This window comes from Felis catus, chromosome C2 (assembly GCF_018350175.1).
Source record: "Felis catus isolate Fca126 chromosome C2, F.catus_Fca126_mat1.0, whole genome shotgun sequence".
Taxonomy (NCBI): Eukaryota; Metazoa; Chordata; class Mammalia; order Carnivora; family Felidae; genus Felis; species Felis catus.
This window is the reverse complement of record NC_058376.1, coordinates 31,413,392-31,432,687: the sequence shown is the minus strand read 5'-3', so window position 1 is coordinate 31,432,687 and position 19,296 is coordinate 31,413,392. Positions and strand designations below refer to the sequence as shown.

General features: G+C 37.4%; 1 long non-coding RNA gene across 1 annotated transcript in view; it reads left to right on the top strand.

Annotated features, from left to right (window-relative positions):
* LOC123379790 overlaps nt 1-18,945 on the top strand; it is a 35,083-nt gene extending 16,138 nt beyond the window's left edge. The window contains exon 3 of the long non-coding RNA XR_006584662.1: nt 18,472-18,945. This is a non-coding gene — a long non-coding RNA (uncharacterized LOC123379790). The remainder of the gene's footprint in view (nt 1-18,471) is intronic.
* The last annotated feature ends 351 nt before the right edge of the window (nt 18,946-19,296 follow it).

Genomic DNA, 19,296 nt, shown 5'->3' with positions numbered 1-19,296 from the left:
TTTTATTTTCTGAATTTTATTTTTAAAAGTAGAATATGCTTGAGATATTAAATATTTTAATTAAGAACTCTTCAGAACCAAGACCAGTTTAATTAGATTTTTGTATAAGACAGGAGTGATATCAGATGATGGTTAATGATTATTTGCTATATATATATAATTTTGTTAGGAAAAATGAATCAATATAGATTGAACTTCATGATATTTAAACTAATTACTAAGTTTGGATAAATATTATTCATAACTGATTCTCTTAGTTAAAACTCTACTAGATGGAGAAAGATGATAAATTTTCTTGATTTGCACCTTAGCAAATTTTTTTTTTCCGAAAGCAGACATTTTTCAAGAAATGAGAAGTTGGAAAAATGCCTAAAATACCAAACTAACCTGCTGAGTTGAAGATTTACTTTAAGCTTAAGAGAAAACAATTTGGAATAGCACTTATTAAACAATTTATATAGGATTACTAGAAAGAAAAGTTTGTCAAACATCGATACATTTTTGCCTCCCTGATTTCAATACATATGGTCGTATAACCTTTGTTTTCCCAGTGAACACGTCATGTTAGAAGTAGGTATCACATGTATGGTAGATTATCTCCAAAGATAGCTGTCAAAAAATCCATTCCTTATATGAATGTGCCTCTCTTCTCACTAAACGGAGACTATCCCCACTCCACCAAAGTCTTTTAACAAGTAGGACATGATGAAAGTGATACTGTGCCACTTCTGAATCTAGGCTTTAAGGGGCCAGATCGCTTCTGCTTTCATTCTGTTGCAACCCAGCTGCCACTTTGTGAGGAAGTGAGTATAGATCACTGGAGGGAGAAAGACCACATGGGCGCCAACCATGTAACCCAGATGACAGCCAGTATGAACTGTCAGATTTGGGAAGAGGTTTCTTGGACATCTACCCCAAGCTGTGCTACCAAACGCTCAGATGAAGGCAACCACATGAATAACTCTAGCCAATAACATAAGGAGAGAAGAATAACACAGCTAGGTCCAGCCAGGCAAAGAATCATGAAGAAAACAAAAAAAACCTTGTATTAGACCACTAAATTTTGGGGTGGCTAGTTACAAAATATTAGATAACTAAAGGATGTAGTGACACAAATCCTTATTCTCTTACCTGAAACCACTATCAAAAAGAGACATATTTTTTAATATTTATTTTTTTTTAACATTTATTCATTTTGAGAGTGAGAGAGACAGAGCATGAGTGGGGGAGGGGCTGAGAGAGTGAGAGACACAGAATCAGAAGCAGGCTCCAGGCTCTGAGCTGTCAGCACAGAGCCCGACTCCGGGCTCGAACTCAGAAACCGCGAGATCATGACCTGAGCCCAAGTTGGACGTTTAAGCGACTGAGCGACCCAAGCACCCAGACAGATATTTTTTTAAAGGCAGAAGCTTAAAGATCTTTAGGTTGTATTGCCAAATATATATTTTAGGCCATTCCTCACCTCTCTTTATTTACCTAAAACTCATTTTTTTTTAATGATCAACAATGTATATCAAAGCTGGTGGATTAGTAAAATTGATTTCCTGTGTAGGGCTTAAATTATTCAAAGACAGAATAAGTCTAAATATTGAAGTAAATTTTCCCTAAAACTGCACTTGGATCATTGTAGTTATTTAAAAAAGCCACAGAATTTGGAAATAAATCTCACTCTAAGAGTGAAACAAAAAATCCAACAGCTTATAATAAGAGGTGGGAGAAGCTGAAGTTATTCCATACCTAAAAGATGATTTGTAAATGGGTTGGTAGAGTCCTGGGATAGGCCTATGTCTGATCAGGGTAACCAAGGGATAGCCTCAAATAGACGTGCCTGAAATGTGATTGATGTAAAAGAAAATTTCAGGCCATTCAATCATGTTGTACCTTGCTTGATGTGATAGAACAGTGTTTGTGGGCACTCAAAAAGAAAAAAAAGCCTGCAGGGCATGAATTCTGTGTTAAACAACTGTGTAGAGAAAACGGTGCTCTGAATCAAGGAGCTATAGTTCTTCGGGTAGAAAAATTCCTAGAGTGGAGAAGGACAATCCAACTTTCCCTGTTCAAATTTTAGTTATTCCAAAACAGTCTTATGACTCGTACTTTTGGGTTTAAATGGATTGGTATACTGAGAGAGATTTGCTTATGCACACAGTTGACATTGATTCTTGTAGAAGGGAATTTTTCTTTCATTATAGAGAACACCAAGCCACTGAATTATTGGACACTATTCTAGCCTATAATCTTGCAATAAAAATACATGCTAATGGTGAATGAAGAACAGTAGTGACAATTTTGAGGTGTGGATGTGATGACCTGAGTCAACTGGGATCAATTGCTAGATAAGTAGTTTATTCCCATACTCGGTTTATAAATAAAATCTGTGGCTCAGGAAAATCACAAGTGCGTATATGTTATAGACTCTCAGGTTTTATACAAGTAGCCCTGAACAAAAACGTTAGATCTGTAAAAACCAGAGCCCAGAGTGGACGGTGACATCTGGTTGATATACAGATATTACTTTAAAACTGACCAATATTTCTTAATTCCAAGCCTCACCAGATCTGGGATTATTGATAAAAATCAAATTATTGGGCCACATTTCACAGATCTTAATACTAAAATTGGCAGTTACCCTTCTCACCCGTCCGAATGGCCTCTCCTCTCTCCCTCCCTCCTCTTTCTTTTATATCTTTCAAAATTGGTATAAACATGACAGGGTGGAAATTTCACTTTTCAAAACTTCTATTTCCAGTTAACCTGTATCAGAGACAAATGGATGATCTGAAAAACATTTGTGCATGCATGTGTGGAGTCACAGAAAATGAACCAAAAGCATACAGTTACATCTGAGCCAGTTAGTGAATGTTATCAGTTTGGAATGAGTGTAATGAGATTTCATGTCTTTTGGATATCCAGGTGAAGATGGGTAGATTGGATTGGTCATAAGTCAAGTGATTGTATACTGTAGTTGCCTTGGGAGAGTCCTGGCCTACACCTGCTATCACAACATGATTTTTAATAATGCTCCCTTTTATTTTCAAAAGCAGTCCCATGTTTTAGAAAGTAAATTTTATGATTGCCTGGGTTTTAGAAAAGTTTAAAAATTGGTAAAGAGTGAGTTAGAGTAGGTGTTAATAGTAAGTTACTACTTTTTCTTTCATATGACAGAAAGTTATACATGCCCATTTGGATTTCCCTGAATAATTAAAATGAGACTGTTCTATAGGAGCCTGACTACTCACCAACTCTATTCTCTTCCCAGTCAGACTTCTCCATCAGCACCTCCCTGCCAGATGCTTTCAACCTCTTGAAAAACCTGAGGCCTCTGGTTTAATGGTATTCTAGTACAATACAGAATACCGAATAATAAAATAAGAGTCTCTTAACTTTTCACTGTATTAGGCATGAGGCAGGGAGGTGGCAAGATACAAGCAGTCAATTAAAAAGTTCAAAAGAAGCTCCCCCTTCCCCTCCTGCCAACAGACATTTAAAATTATTGTTTATACATTAGATGACAAGCTACTGATTTAAATTTTACTTGTATATAGTTGTAGGAATTTAAATGAAAGATAGTGTATATTTGTCATGCTAAATTACTCTCAATATGCTCTGTTCAAAATTTACCCAAAGTTCCACGATTTCTTTCTTGGATATTTTCAATAACCTTTCATAATTTTTGTCCTTCCTATTTAAGACAGCTTTTTGAAAAATATTTTACGTATATCAAATAACCATTTCCCCTGGAATTTTAAAAATGATTATGTAACATTTTATCTGCTCTTGTTTTAGTGAGTGAGGAAATGGTAGCATATGCAGGTGATAGCGTAGTGGATTAATGGAAGCACATGAACTCTGGAGCCAGAGGGCCTTGCTTTGTTTTGGTTCTGCTGCTGCTTGCTGTATAACCTTGGGCAGGTCCTTAACCCTTGTGCACCTCACATTCCTCCCCTGTAGAATGGGGTAATAGATCTACTTCACAGATTTGTTCGGGATAGCTAGTTCAGATTTGCAAAGGGTTTAGAACGATGCCTAGTTAATGCTCATTAAAAAATAAAATAATATCAAATATTTAACTTAATAACAAGAAGACATGGACCAAAAATGAGAGGTTTTTTTTTTTTTTTAAGTTTTGCTTTTCTCAATTTCTTCTTCTTCCCCTTCTCCTCCCCCCTTTTCTTCGGGCTTCCCCAATCTTTGTGTCTTTGACAGATAATAAATGTGTCAAGAGTTCTATCAAAGAAGATCTATTTTGACTATGATTATATGAAGCATGTAAAAGTTGAGTAAAGCTGATTGTACCCCATCAGAATTATAAGGGCATTTTGAGACATACAAGAGGACATAGATGGACTATTGAAATCTCTTCTAGTAATCATGAAAATAAGGGAGGCAGAACAGTCCATCCTTGCACATGGCTTGCTTCACAGGTGTGAAATCTATGTAGTTGCACAGAGCTTGGTGCTTAGACCTGGGCTTGGTTTATTAATGTTACCATTTTGAAATCCTTAATATTTATTTATTTGTTTGATTATTTTAATTTTTTTAATCTTTATTTTTGAGAGAGACAGAGACAGAACGAAAGCAGGGGAGGGGCAGAGAGAGAGGGAGACCCAGAATATGAAGCAGGCTCCAGGCTCTGATCTGTCAGCATAAGCCTGATGTGGGGCACGAACCCATGGACTGTGAGATCATGACCTAAGACGATGTTGGACGCTAACCGACAGAGCCCTGAAATCTTTAATATTTAAATCAGGGATTCCACATTTTCATTTTGCACTGGGCCCTGAAAATTACGTAGCCAGCCCTGCTCTGTGCTGCATGAAAGAGGATTTGAATATTCCCTTACAGCAATATAAATGTCTAGGCTATATAATTTTTTTTCCATACCAGCAACAAGAGAATAGATGTTTAAAAAATAATAATCAGAGATGCCTGGGTGGCTCAGTCTGTTAAGCGTCTGACTTCGGCTTAGGTCATGATCTTGTGATTCATGGGTTCGAGCCCCACATGGGGCTCTGTGCTGACAGCTCAGAGCCTGGAGCCTGTTTTGCTTTCTGTGTCTCCCTCTCTTTCTGCCCTTCCCTCACTCATGCTTGTCTCTCTCAAAAACAGATGAACATTAAACAAAATTTTAGTAATAATCAATGCAAATCTGTGACTCAGCATACAAAAGACTGAAATTTTCACTTTTCTACTCTGAACATTGCATGATTGGCATGTCACAATACTCTTCAAACTCAATATGGCTGAAGTTTACCATTGTTGTTCCTCCTCTAGTATGTCCTAGGTATTGATGGTACCATCTTCCTCCTATGCATTGTGCTCAAATACTGTTTACCTTTGACTCCTCTCTCTCTTGTCTCTCCCAGGCAATCACTTACTGAGAACTATCAATTTTCCCTCATTATAATTCTCCCTTTGATTCCTTCCTTTCCATTCTCACAGCCACTACCATACCAGAAGTTCTCATTATGTCTAGTTTACCTCAATAGTTTCCTTATTGGTTTCCCATTCCAATCCTGCACACTCCACCCAATTTTACCTATTGCTCTAAATGTCATTATCCTAAACTGTTGCACTGATCATGTCTCCCCGTGGCTGCCCATTTCCTTCAGAATAAATCAAATCTATATTCCTTAGTATGTTGTCTCTCCATGAATAATCACAACTTACTAGTCTAACTTTATCTTCCTAAACCTCTTCATATAATGTATGTTAAAATCACAGTCACTCCACCAAGGTTACCAGACTTGCTATATGTATTTATAATTTTTAAACTGTTAATTGTATTTAGTCATGGAACAGATTTGGAAATAACTGAGAAAAGACCTGAGGGCTAGGAAAAGAGACTGAAGATGTAAGCAGGTTAAGGATTACATGGGGTCTTATAAGCAGGAAAGAATGTGGCTTTTATTCTGTCCCACTGAAGAGTTGAAAAGAGTGAGAGGATCAGATTTCATTTAACTGGGTCAGTAGAGTAATCTGGTGAGGAACAGACTGAGGGGGAAAGAAGATAGTGGAGATCTTAATTAGGAAGATTTACATGAGAATGGAGAAAAGTGAACAAATTCAAGAAATAGTTACTTTTTAAAAATCATTTATTTTTTATTTATTATTATTATTTTTTTTTTTTGAGGGAGAACACGAGCAGGGGAGAGGAGCAGAGAAAGATAGATTGAGAATCTTAAGCAGGCTCTATGCTCAGCACGGAGCTCACAACCTTGGGATCATGACCCGAGCCAGAATCAAGAGTGAGACACAGTGGACTGAGCCACCCTGGCACCCCTCAAGAAATATTTAGAAGGTAGAATTAGCAACATGAATATTGATTACATGTGGAATCAAGGATGACTACATATCTCTAATAACTCAGTGAATGATGAGACCACTCACACGTGGGAACACTCAAAGAGTAGCAAGTGGTGGTAGAAGTAAGGAGTGAGACTTGGGTGTGAGGAAAGAGAGAGACACTGATTGCTTTTGGATTTGATGAGCTATTTACTTGTTTGTTTATTTAAGTTTATTTATTTTCAGAGAGAGAGCCAGAGAGAGTGAGAGACTGTGTGTGTACAAGCGGGGTGAGGGCAGAGAAAGAAGGAGAGAGAGAAAGAATCCCAAGCGGGCCCTCACTGCCAACATGGAGCCCAATTTGGGGCTTGAACTCAGGAATCATGGGTACATGACCTGAGTCAACGTCAAGAGTCAGACCCTTAACCGCCTAGGCCACTCAGGCAGCCTACATATGATGAGTTATTTAAAGAATGTCCTACAGGCAATGGGAAGGGGTCACTATAGAGAGAGAACCCCAAGGCAAATGTCCTTTATTCAACAATTCTGCATGGGGCCGATTTTGATTAGTTAGGGTTTAGCAAATCTGCATCCTGAGCAAGATTTCAAAAGTAAATGAAAATTATCTTTTAAAGGAATCAAGAATATACAGGTCAGAAATGAAACTGTTCAAAAGATTTAATAATGATTTAATTCTGACTGAACATACTTCCATTTTAAACTTCTGATTTGTTTTTCTTTTAGATTAATTTTTATGTCTTTAAGGGGATTACAAAAAAAATCTGATAAAGGTGTTTATTGTTTTTGGAGGGTTTTTTTCCTCCTCTCCCTGAGAAGCAGGTTGTACTAAGTATTCAAATCTAACAAACTTTACAAGTCTTGAGAAATAATGACAATAGGGGAAAGTGTGAGGTCTTTGCATCTTCACAGAAAGATGTCAAAATCCTGCGAAGGCAATTTCAGACTGAAATGATTGCCACATTTCTGTTGATCAAAGATAATTCTGCCTTTAAGTTTCTTCATGCTACTTAGCTCCTGGATAATGGTAAAAGATATTACACATTCTCCCACCCGGTAGTACAGCATGCATAGCAATAATGAAGATAGATTAGCGCTATTTACTTACTGACACTGACAAGAGTAGCTCAGTCTTTGTTCCTCTTTTTTCTATCATTAAAGTCTTGTTTTTCAGCAATACATCGCCTGAAGACAGCATGCTGCAATCTTGAATGCCAAAGGAGAGGTGTTTAAATAGCTTTAATGGCTTGGATCACCTCATGACTGAAACCAAGGAAATTCAAATCTAATACTTTTCCTCTGTCCTTAACTTATATTTTTATGAAAGTGTAATGAACTTCACAAACTCATTTTCATGCTAGGGAAACATAGTAATTAGAAAGGGGAGATAATTTATACACACACACACACACACACACACACATCATATAATATTTTGGTTTATTTCATAGATTTCAACATTTCAAAGAAAGTTACCTAAATCCTATGTTCACCCTCAACAGTATGTATGCTCTCAGATGTCAGATGCAGAGGAGATAAACTTGATGGACAAATTAAAATTTTTTATAGACGACATTGAGAGGAATATTGAAAAAAAAAATCAGTTTGAATATCACTTTAAAATTTTCTTTTGGAGTCTGCCAATTTTCATTGATTATTCTTGGTGACCAAGAAAATTGATAAGTTTTCTTTTTGTTGTTTCTCTGGTGTGAGGGTACCCTATTTACCTCCAAAAAGCCTTTGATACAGAATTTGAAGCTCTTTGATAAAATCCAAGGGCATGATAATACCATCCTTCCTTATGCTTATCACTCACTGTTGGTGCCATTTCCTCAAAGCGGTTAATCAGATTTGTTCAGTTTTACCTCCACTTTGAAAACCCAGCCTGGCCCACAGAATTCTAAAAAAAATTTACTTCTGTTTATTTATTTTTGAGAGAAAGAGAGCACGAGCAGGGGAGAGGGCAGATAGAGAGGGAGACACAGAATCTGAAGCGGCTCCAGGGTCCGAGCTGTCAGCACAGGGCCCGACCCGGGGCTCACACTCATGAATCATGAGATCATGAACTGAGCTGAAGTCAGACGCTTAGCCTACTAAGCCACCCAGGTGTCCCTGGTCCACAGAATTCTATATCAGTTCAAGGACTCTTGGCAAAGACAAAGCAGACATTTGCTGCTAGGGCTAAGTTTATAGTAGCAGCAGTGCTGTTTGTTCAATATAGCTTGGTTCCAACTAAGTCGTACCTCTGTTCAAATAACCCAGCCTGCAGTGGGAAATGGTGATGTCGTTACTAAGTTCTCACCTGGACACTAGCACCCAATCCATTTTCCATCGTTAATGATCACTTCCCTTAAAGGGGAACTGAGATAAATCTTAGTTCAAAGTTACAATTTTGATAGTTGTGTGTTTTCAGCTTTTTCTCAATCTTTTCTTGAAAACCTTAAGGCACAGACTGTATCTGTTCATGAATATAAATTTTAGTATTTTAGAATTAGAAGAAATTTCTTTCAACAAAATTTTTGAGAGCCTACCTCATACAAGTGTGAGTATGTTACTTTCACACAAATTAAGGATAAGAATGGGGAGGGGCAGATATCAGATGGCTTCTTAATTTGAGCTGGTTCTGGAAGGATCATTAGTTTATTCAGAGATCGTATCATTTAATAGTAGAAGGTATATGGGTTCCTTCTTCCATAGGGGTCATGGAGGATAGAACAGTGTTTAAAATGTTTGGCCATAGAGACAAACTCTTTGGTTTTAAATCCAATATTTCATTTCCTTACTAACAACAAGCTAATTATTAACTAATCCAAACTCCAGTTTCACCATCTATAAAATTTGAGGTAAAATGTTATTTGAGTTACTTTGTGGATAAAATAAGCTTTGTATGTAAAGCACTTAGCACATTGTACAAACAGTAATTGTTTATATTTGAGTTATGTTTTTCAACAATCACTTAAGTATCCCTAAAATTTCTCTTTTAAACAAACTCTATTGTAGAGATCATATAATCAAACAACATAAAAGGCCAATTTATTCACAAAGCTATAAGTCATATAGACTTATTACATATGCCATTGGTCAGAAAAATAGAATCTCTTAATTGAGTATCACACGTGTGAGACAAAACACACACACACACACACACACACACACACACACACACACATCATAGGAATTATTCTCCTGCCTTTAGTGTAACCCATAACCCACCCTTGTATCCACCTATACATTCTCACCTTTTGAAAAAAGAGAAAGCTACATGCTCTACCCTCCTTAAAAAAAAAAAAGGATTGGGGTGCCTGGGTGGCGCAGTCGGTTAAGCGTCCGACTTCAGCCAGGTCACGATCTCGCGGTCCGTGAGTTTGAGCCCCGCGTCAGGCTCTGGGCTGATGGCTCGGAGCCTGGAGCCTGTTTCCGATTCTGTGTCTCCCTCTCTCTCTGCCCCTTCCCCAGTTCATGTTCTGTCTCTCTCTGTCCCAAAAATAAATAAAAACGTGGAAAAAAAAATTAAAAAAAAAAAAAAAGGAAAAAGAAGTGACAACAGATGAACCTCATCTCTAGGATGGGCACTAAAGTGAAGGTCATGGGACTTGTCAGAGGTCACAGAGTAGGGAAACGAACGTGATTTAGGATACAAGATGGTAGGCATGAGATGCTGAAGTTCAAAAAGATGCTATTATAAGGCAGACGATGAGAAGCTCCTGGAGCTTGGGTGCTCTAGAATTGGAAAATTAATACTTAAGAGTTTCTGTGGGCCGTGTACTTGGATCCTCTTAAGTTACAAAGAGATGTCTGTAAAGACTTATTATTTACTTATTCTTTTGAACGGAGTCACTTAAATGTGGTATCCATTTTACACTGGGCCTCGTGGGTTACCGTTTTATGGGAAATACATTATAACTGAGTACTTGAGAGAATCCTGTCTCACAGCCAGAGACTTGTGGGGTAGGAATTTGTGGAGGCTGTGCTTGTCAGAATGTCTGCGGTAGTAAGCAAAGTAAAACATATCTATAAGAAGGGTCAGGATGGGGCGCCTGGGTGGCGCAGTCGGTTAAGCGTCCGACTTCAGCCAGGTCACGATCTCGCGGTCCGTGAGTTCGAGCCCCGCGTCGGGCTCTGGGCTGATGGCTCAGAGCCTGGAGCCTGTTTCTGATTCTGTGTCTCCCTCTCTCTCTGCCCCTCCCCCGTTCATGCTCTGTCTCTCTCTGTCCCAAAAATACATAAACGTTGAAAAAAAAAAAAAAAAAAAAAAAAAAAAGAAGGGTCAGGAAGTAATTTACAAAGTGTAAGAAAAGATCTTTACATGAGAACCTCACAATTTAGCATGATGACGTTAATAGTGCGTTTATGGGGGCGCCTGGGGCCTGGAGCCTGTTTCCGATTCTGTGTCTCCCTCTCTCTCTGCCCCTCCCCCGTTCATGCTCTGTCTCTCTCTGTCCCCCCCCAAATTTAAAAATAGTGCATTTATGAAATCCCCTTCTCAAAGACGTTCAGCTATTTCACTTGCTTTGAAAGTTCTATTTAATGACTATTCCAGGGTAACCTATATTCCCTAAGGTATCAGAATCTGCTGTGGAGGAGGCACAGACTGGATGGGCAAAGGCTACAAATGTGTTTTTCATCCATCTACTCCTGCCTTTTGCTTCTGATCTATTTTGTGAAATACTTAATTTTTACTTTGTCAGTGTCATAAGATTTATGGGATCCTGTATTCTTCAGTTGGTTTCTAGTTTGCTGCATTTGAGAGCACTCCTGTAGCTTTTAAATGAATTGTAAGTAAGAGTGACTACTAAAAACATACATTTTCATATATTGTTCTTTTCCATCATTCTTTAGGCAAATGTAAATAATAAATACTGATTATATTTCTCAGCAAGATTGGTTGATTCAACCTCATAATCTTTTTTCATAAAACGCACCTTGCTTCCTTTCAGAATTCCAAATATTAATCATGGAAGCACAACTCTGAAACAAATTAGTGAAACATTTTGAAATAGTATATAAAGGAAGTTCTTTGAAGACACTGAGGCAATATATGTATCCCCTTCCTAGTTTTTTTTTTTTCAAAAGACTATTTGCAACCAATATCATCACAAGTAATGAGGGGCCGGATATGGGATTTTGCACCTCCAGGTCAGCAGTTCAAATCTGGCCTAGATCAGCGAAGACTGAAAATCATTACAAGCGGATGGCTTCATAACGTTCTCCGTAAATGAGTCAGTGGTTGCACTCTGCTGGTAGACCAGTGCTCAGGTGACAAATCATGACCTACCATGCATGACACACCCTTGGTCACAGTGGCACTAAATGACACCCTCTGTTGGTTATTTCAGTAAGTTGGCTTAATATTAACTGAAGTGGAGACCAGAGAGCCATGAAGCTTTCACAACTGATATCTGTTAATGTATAATCTGATTTTGTTTAAATAGTATACATATTTTATATTTGAGTACACTCAGAACTGGGTGACTAAGTGACTTAAATTAAACTTCCTCTCACATCGTATATTCAAGAAAGAACTTAAAGTGTTCCAGACATATTCTTTTGAACACTGAAGTGTTTATTTTAATTTATAGATTTATTCCAATGTATGACATGATCCTGTAAAGCAGAAAACTGCCCTTTTGTTCACTTTTCTGACTACACCAAGTAAACAAAATTGTTCTAAAATCGTTCTTTCTTCCAATGATATTCCAAAAAAAACATTTATAATGTTAAACCGTGCTGTGCTTTAATGTAGGTAAAATGAGTTTCAGTGGAAAACTAGGGTAAGAGTGAATTCTTGGAAGTGACAGAGTTCAGGATACATTTCCTCAAAATACGATACAATGGTGTAGTGAATATTTCAAATGAAAGGATTTGGAAAGTGGCAGATCACAGAGGACCTTCTGACCTTGCACTGAAGCAGAACTTCATACTTTCATGTGTGAGCCACCTCCCCTACACCCGGAGGTAAAGGAGCCTCCTTATCTCCAAAGACTAAGGGACACAAAGCAGAATATGAAGGAACAGGCCTTGCTAAGTTTCCCCCAGTTCACCAAACTTAGTCTTGTGTCCTCTGTCCTGTCACATCTTTCCATGACTCCACTCTTCATTAGACCTAGCAGAAAAACACTCAGGTTTAACTGCTTTTTTTTTGTTTTAAATAAAGCAAACATTCTCAATGTTTATTTTGAGAGAGCAGGAGTACAGTAGGAGAGTGGTAGAGAGAGAAAGGGAGAGAATCTGTCAGCACAAAACCTGATGCTGGGCTTGAACCCACAAACCATGAGATCATGGCCCGATCCGAAATCAAGAGTGGGATGCTTAACCAACTGAGCCACCCAGGCATCTCATTAACTGCTTCTTTGTGTCTTTGTTTCCTTATGAAGGTTCCTGTTCCCTGTATAACTTGTATTAAATTTGTATGCATCTGTTTTTGTTCCCGGGTTCCAGTCAAGAATTTAGAGAAGGGTAGAGGACAGAGATATTTCCTCCCTGCAGAAGATATTTAACATGACACATCATCAAATATGGAAGCAAGGACTGTGATAAGTTGAGAGGGGCTATCCCACTCCATTTTCACTGGAGGAAGAGGGTTTGGGCCAGGAGGGAGGAAGCCAGAAAGTATGTCCTGCCATCCACAAATACTTCCACAGTGGTGTTTCTCCACAGGGGCTGCCAGAACTTTGTAGCCATTTTGGTCACATCACCTACAATTCTTATGTAGGCCTTTTCCTCTGTGCAAGGAGAGAATTCTACCTTGAATTTATATCTTGTTTGTCAGTGAATAGAGGGCTCTTGCACATGCCACCTTATTTAATTTGAAGCCTCACAAAACTCCGTGACCTCAGAGACTGAGTAACTTGCCCCAAATTCCACAGCCAAAGAGGAGCAGCTAATTCAGTCCTTGTGTCTCATTGGTTTCTAAGTTGTGGCTGTCAAATTCGAGGGAGGGAGTGAGAAGAGGAGATAAATTACTACTTGTAGAGGTTATAACCTTTCAGACACAGAGGAAGTATAGCCTGTTGACTGAATACATAATCTATTCTTCCCACATGTATACAAATGTCAAAAATGTGCAGAAGTTATTTTTCTGATGGAATACAATTTTACTTTTAAATTACTGAAAGTAACCATGTTTGTTATTTAATTAAAAAAACACATCTTAAGTATACAGATATAGCATGGGAACTCATTTTTTCTTGCATATTGTAAAAATGTCCTCATGAATTTAGTGGTTGAAAACCCTTACACTATAACTTGGTACCTCCCAGACGTATCCATTTATTACCTGACATCTGCAACATTGCAAAGATATCCCCAAACTGAGAGTATCTCTCTGGAAACTGTTGCCTTCAGATCTCCCTTCTCATCTCCCTCCCAACCTTTGCAAACCAGGTGGCAGAAGGAAGCAAGTAAAATTGCCAAATATCCTACACTTCTAAGAAATATCTTGTGTGACAGAGATAAGGGATGAGAAGCATTCTGGTTTCCGAGAGTGACAGGATAACAGCATCTGAGGAACAGGAACAAGAAATAGAAACAATCTTACTGGTTTTTAAATAGACTTTTGGGTCCTTATACCTAGAAGAGTGGATTAATAGACTTTCTTCTGCAAAGGTAAAGATAAAAAAAAAAGGCATTTCAAGAGCTGTGGAATTAGAGCTAGAAGAAGACCAAATCAGAATGGTAAAAATAATCCTTCCTGAGTTAGAAGATCCTTCTTTCTTCAAAGCTGTCAAACTGGTGGTGTTACAGAGGCTAAAACATAAAATATATGTTTATCACTAACAACTATGCAGAAAAGGATTCTGAACTAGGGTTATAGGTAGAAGTTAGATTTGCAGAATAAGAAACTTGATTGGAAAAGAAGAAAAAAAGGATACAATTATTTATATGTTTGTGTTGCAAAATAAGCTATTTGTATTCAGGGCACAAACCTGAAATGAACATGATTAAGGTTAAAACGTCTAGGAGTAAGGATTGGAAACTCAACCGGGAAAACATTAGGGGAATATAAATTATGGGTGTGAGGATAGAAATATGTTATTCTAAATAGTAATATTCCATTAAGTAAATAAATAACCATTAAATTTTGATGTGATACATAGTCTAGTTATCAGGATACTTGAAGGCAGCAGTTAATAAAGAAATGTGTTTAATTCTTAAAAATATAAAATCACTATAAAAATCTAACATAAAAATATGCCTTTAATTTTAACTAGGAATGTGGGTTTTTTATAGGAGATGAATGGCAACCACCATGTTAAACTTAACTGTGACATTTGTTATTCTGTCAGCTTTCCACTGTATACCCAAGAGGATGGCTAGGCTTCGAGGGTCAAAAGAGGGTGACAGGAGGGAAAAAAAAAATGACATACACATGGTTCATTTGGCCCTAGGGGTTAGTCTGCACATAGGAACAGTAATAATTATTTTCAACCTTGTTCTGCTGGGATTCTCTAAAAAAATAAACTTATGTTTGCAGTATCTCAGAAATAATAATAATGGGAGGAATTTGTCTGTATCATTGCAAACCACACACACAAAAATGTAGTATGTGCCTTATCAGCACTACAGGACTATAGCATATACTCAGTGTAACTGATGGCAGTGGCTCGCTACTCAGATGGGTGTTTTCTTTTTGTGGTAACAAACTTTGAGATAAGAGAATTTGGACTTCTGTTATAGACTGGACTGTGTCTCCCTCAAATTCAGATGTTGAAACCATAACCCTCAATGTGAATATATGGAGATAAGACCTTTAAAAAGATAACTAAAGTTAAATGAGGTTGAAAGAGATGGGGGTGGGGTTCTAACCCACTAGGACTGGTGTCCTTTTTTTTTTTTAATGTTTATTTTTGAGAGACAGCGCATGAGCAGGGGAGGGGCAGGAGAGAGGGAGACACAGAATTCAAAGCAGGCTCCAGGCTCTGAGCTGTCAGCACAGAGCCTGACACAGGGCTCGAACTCACAAATTGTGAGATCCTGACCTGAGTGGAAGTTGGACACTTAACCAACTGAGCCCCCCAGGTGCCCCAGACTGGTGTCCTTTTCAATGGAGGGAGAGACACGGGAAATCGCGCGCGTGCGTGCTTGCACACACACACACACACACACACACACACACACACACACAATAGGCCACGTGAGGACAGACACAGGGAGAAGGCAGCCATCTGCAAGCCCAGGAGAGAGTACTCAGAATAAAACAAACCTGCCAGCACCTTGATCTTGAGCTTCCATCTTCCAGAGCTGTGACAAAATAGATTTCTGTTGTTTAAGCCATCCATCCAGTCTATGGTATTTTGTTATGGCAGCCCTAGCAATCTAATACAACACATACATAGACATGTTCCACATATTTGATTGAGTTTGCCTTTACCTGTTGACAGATAGATAAGGTATTTCATTGTGTTTTATAGAGACTTTAATATATATTACATTCCATTTATGTAGATATGAAAATACAACATTTAGGAACAGACAGAAATATCTAGTTTTCAAATTTCTCTTCTACCTTATATGCAAATAGTGATATTTGTCCAGTAATTGCTAGGTGATTTTAATATTTAGTTAGTCCAGCTTTTAGGGTAAATATTTTTATCCTAGAGCATTCTGATGAAGCTGATATTAAGCCAAAACATAAATAAGCTGCTTTTGACTTCCAAATCCAAAATACCTAACTTTTTAAATGTTCATTCACCAGGTTGTTTTGAGCATTCACCATTTGCCCTGCGCTGTATTAGGTGAGGAGACACAGCAGGAAGGGAGACGAGTGTCTGAAATCAGTGGAGTTCAGACCAGAGCATGAATAGCTGCTCTAAGACAAAACAAATGCACAAGGAATGCATTGATGGTAATTGCCATGGGATGCCTCTGGATTATCAACAGAGAATCTGGGCCTAAATAGAGGGTTGTGAAGGGGGCCAAAAAAGACCTTCTAAGTTTAAATTTGAAACATAAAAGGCATTATGTAGATGAGTATTGGGTTAAGGCATAGGGTTTTTGGAAAGAGGCAAAAGCATTTGGAAAGAGGCAAAAGGTGCATTCATTGGAGGACCTAACAGAAGACCAGGGGAGGAAGGAGTAGGGATGATAAGAGAAGAGCCATGGTACACATGTGCACTTCATCCTATAGCAAAGGGAAGTCACTGAAGTGTTAGGTAAGGAAAATATCTGATCTGATTTGCATTTGGAACCTCGTTCTGTTTCTCTATAGAGAAGGATAAGTGTGTTTGAGCACACATAGGGAGACCAGTTAGGAGTTTATAAAAGTAATTCATATGTGAGATGCTAGATGTTTGGGTTAGAATGTTGGGATGAATTTGATAAGAAGTTAATAAGCTCATAACAGTTTTTGGCAGTAGAACCTACAGGACATTATTGGAAGAAAATAGACCCTTTCCACCCAACACACATACCAGGCAGCCAGGGAAGATAATTGCATAAAATCTCATGGAGATTTTACATTGTAAAGTTTATGGAAACCCTCCTTCCACCTACCACCTACCACCAAAAAAAAAAAAAAAAAAAAAAAAAAAGATTGAGTAAAATCCATCACTAGGGTGCTACTTGAATAAATTTTTATTTGTCTATATAGACTATTTAGCAGCTATTAAAGATTTGGAATATTGTGTTAGTAGATTCTTGGGATATGTGGAAGAAAGTCCACCAACAAGCTCACATTAGGCATATATGAAGGGTGAGCTTTGAGGTGATTTTTATATTCTTTTACTTTGTTTTTTGTTAGTGAACAACAATCACAGAAATATAGGATGTTCATTTTTTTAATTGATTATCAGTGTAATATCAATATATTTAATCTTAGCAAGTACAAAACAAGTATGTTTCCAGACTAATATTTACTTATATCAATAAATTAGACTAATTAATAGTATCTATATTGGATTTGTTTCTTCAGTTTTAGGTTCAGACTTCAGTATCCAAAATAAATTTCATGAAAACATGAAACATTTCTATTTGTTCATAGCTAACATTTTTTTTTGAAGGAAATGACTACAGCCAATGGATATATTTGGTGTTAGGAAAAAGGCTTTGTGAAAAAAAATGCATTTAAAAACATGGTCAGAGGTCACTCACTTTAGCTTTGTAAGCCTTAATTGTCTTAATCTGTATAAAAAACAAAAATTACCAAAAAGGATTTATAAGATATAAATAAGATGATATATATCAAGTAATTAGTATAGTGTCTGTTACCTGCTAAGCATGGAATAAATTATTATTCACCTTCAATTACCAAAGATTCATTGATAAGCTCTTAACTGCTTTGTAAACTGAGGTCTGTGGTCATTCTAATTTAATGCCTGTTTATTCCTTTAGTATTTGGTTAGCTCTATTACTCTGAAATGAGTACAACTATTGAGTTCAGGAACAGAATTCAAATTGCTCAGTAACATTTAACTGAAATACAGAAATAGTTTTGAGCATTGTTTATCATCTTGTAGTGCTACTGTGATATAGCCAATTACTTTGTGATGTTTGTCTCTGTTTTTTTTTATTAGAAAGCCTGGTGGGGTGCCTGGGTGGATCAGTCCATTAAGTGTCTGAGTTTGGCTCAGGTCATGATCTCGTGGTTCATGAGTTTGAGCCTCCCATTGGGCTCTGTGCTGACAGCTCAGAGCCTGGAGCCTGCTTCGGATTCTGTGTCTCCCTCTCTCTCTGCCCCTCACCCCACTTGTGTTTTGTCTTTTTCTCTCTCTCAAAAATAAGTAAACATTAAAAAAAATTAAAAACAGAAAGCTTGTGGTTACAAGCATGTTATATAGATCTTTAATTTTCAAACTGGAATTTACCCTCGTGTATGGAAAGATCTTTAAAAAAAATGGCCTGAAAAATATGTGTCGGTAGAGTTTATAATTCTCTTAAATGATCATTAAAAATGAATGATATAGATGTGGGAGAACAAGTATGGAGATTTCACAAAGAGTAAATACAAAAATATTTCCATTATTATAGATTTATCCATATAAAATAGCTCCCTTCACACAGAAGTTCCTATTGATTAGCCTGTCAAATTTATGAAGAGGTGCAAAAATAAGTGAAAGGTGGGAAAACATGATCTGAGTGTATATGTAACATATTGTAAGACAGAAGAGTGTCACTCAATCCAGCTGGCTTAACAACACCATTTTTATTTTTTGTTTTTTTTTTAAATCGTAGACATATTGAAAGAAAAAATGGATGCATCATATGTCTAAAGCCCCGGATTTTGACCCATTGAATATGCTCTTGTAACCTCCCAGAAGCTTCCCCTCATCCTATCTCTTATTGTATTTGATGATTAAGGTCACAGGTTTTATAAGCAAATACATGTTAAAATACCAGGTCAGTCACTTAGTCTCTGTAAGCCTATTCTCTGAATCTACTGCCCCCCTCCCAAAAAAAGGTGATTATAGACTCTATTCTGCTAACTTCTAACAGCATAAATTAGTTTTAACCATTTTTGTACTTTTTATCAATGGAAATATATTGTATGTAATCTTGTATCTGTCTACATTTGTCAACATGTTTGTGAAATACACTTAGATTTTGTGTACTGTAATAGTTATCGTTGCTGAACAGTATTCCATTATGTGACTACCACAGTGTTTCTTCATTCCGCTCTTGGGAAGTTTTTAGTTTTTGTTATTACAAATGGCGCTACTATGAACATGTTAGAATATGTCCTATAGTGAACCCATCTATGCATTTCTGATAAATATATGCCTAGGATTGGGATTATTCAGTCATAGGTTATTCATATCTTTACCTTTAGTATATATTGGCAAATAGTTTTCCAAAATGGTTGTAGTAATTTATACCTTCTCCCCCAATCCATAACAGTGTAGGGGAGTCTCAGTTTCTCCATGCCCTTACCAAGAGTCGATTTTGGGGGGGAGGGGACTTTTTTTCATTTTTTGCTTATTCTGGTGGGTAAATATTGGTATCACATTTTTTATTGTTGTTGGCAATTCCACAGTCTCCAATGGAATTGAATAATTTTGC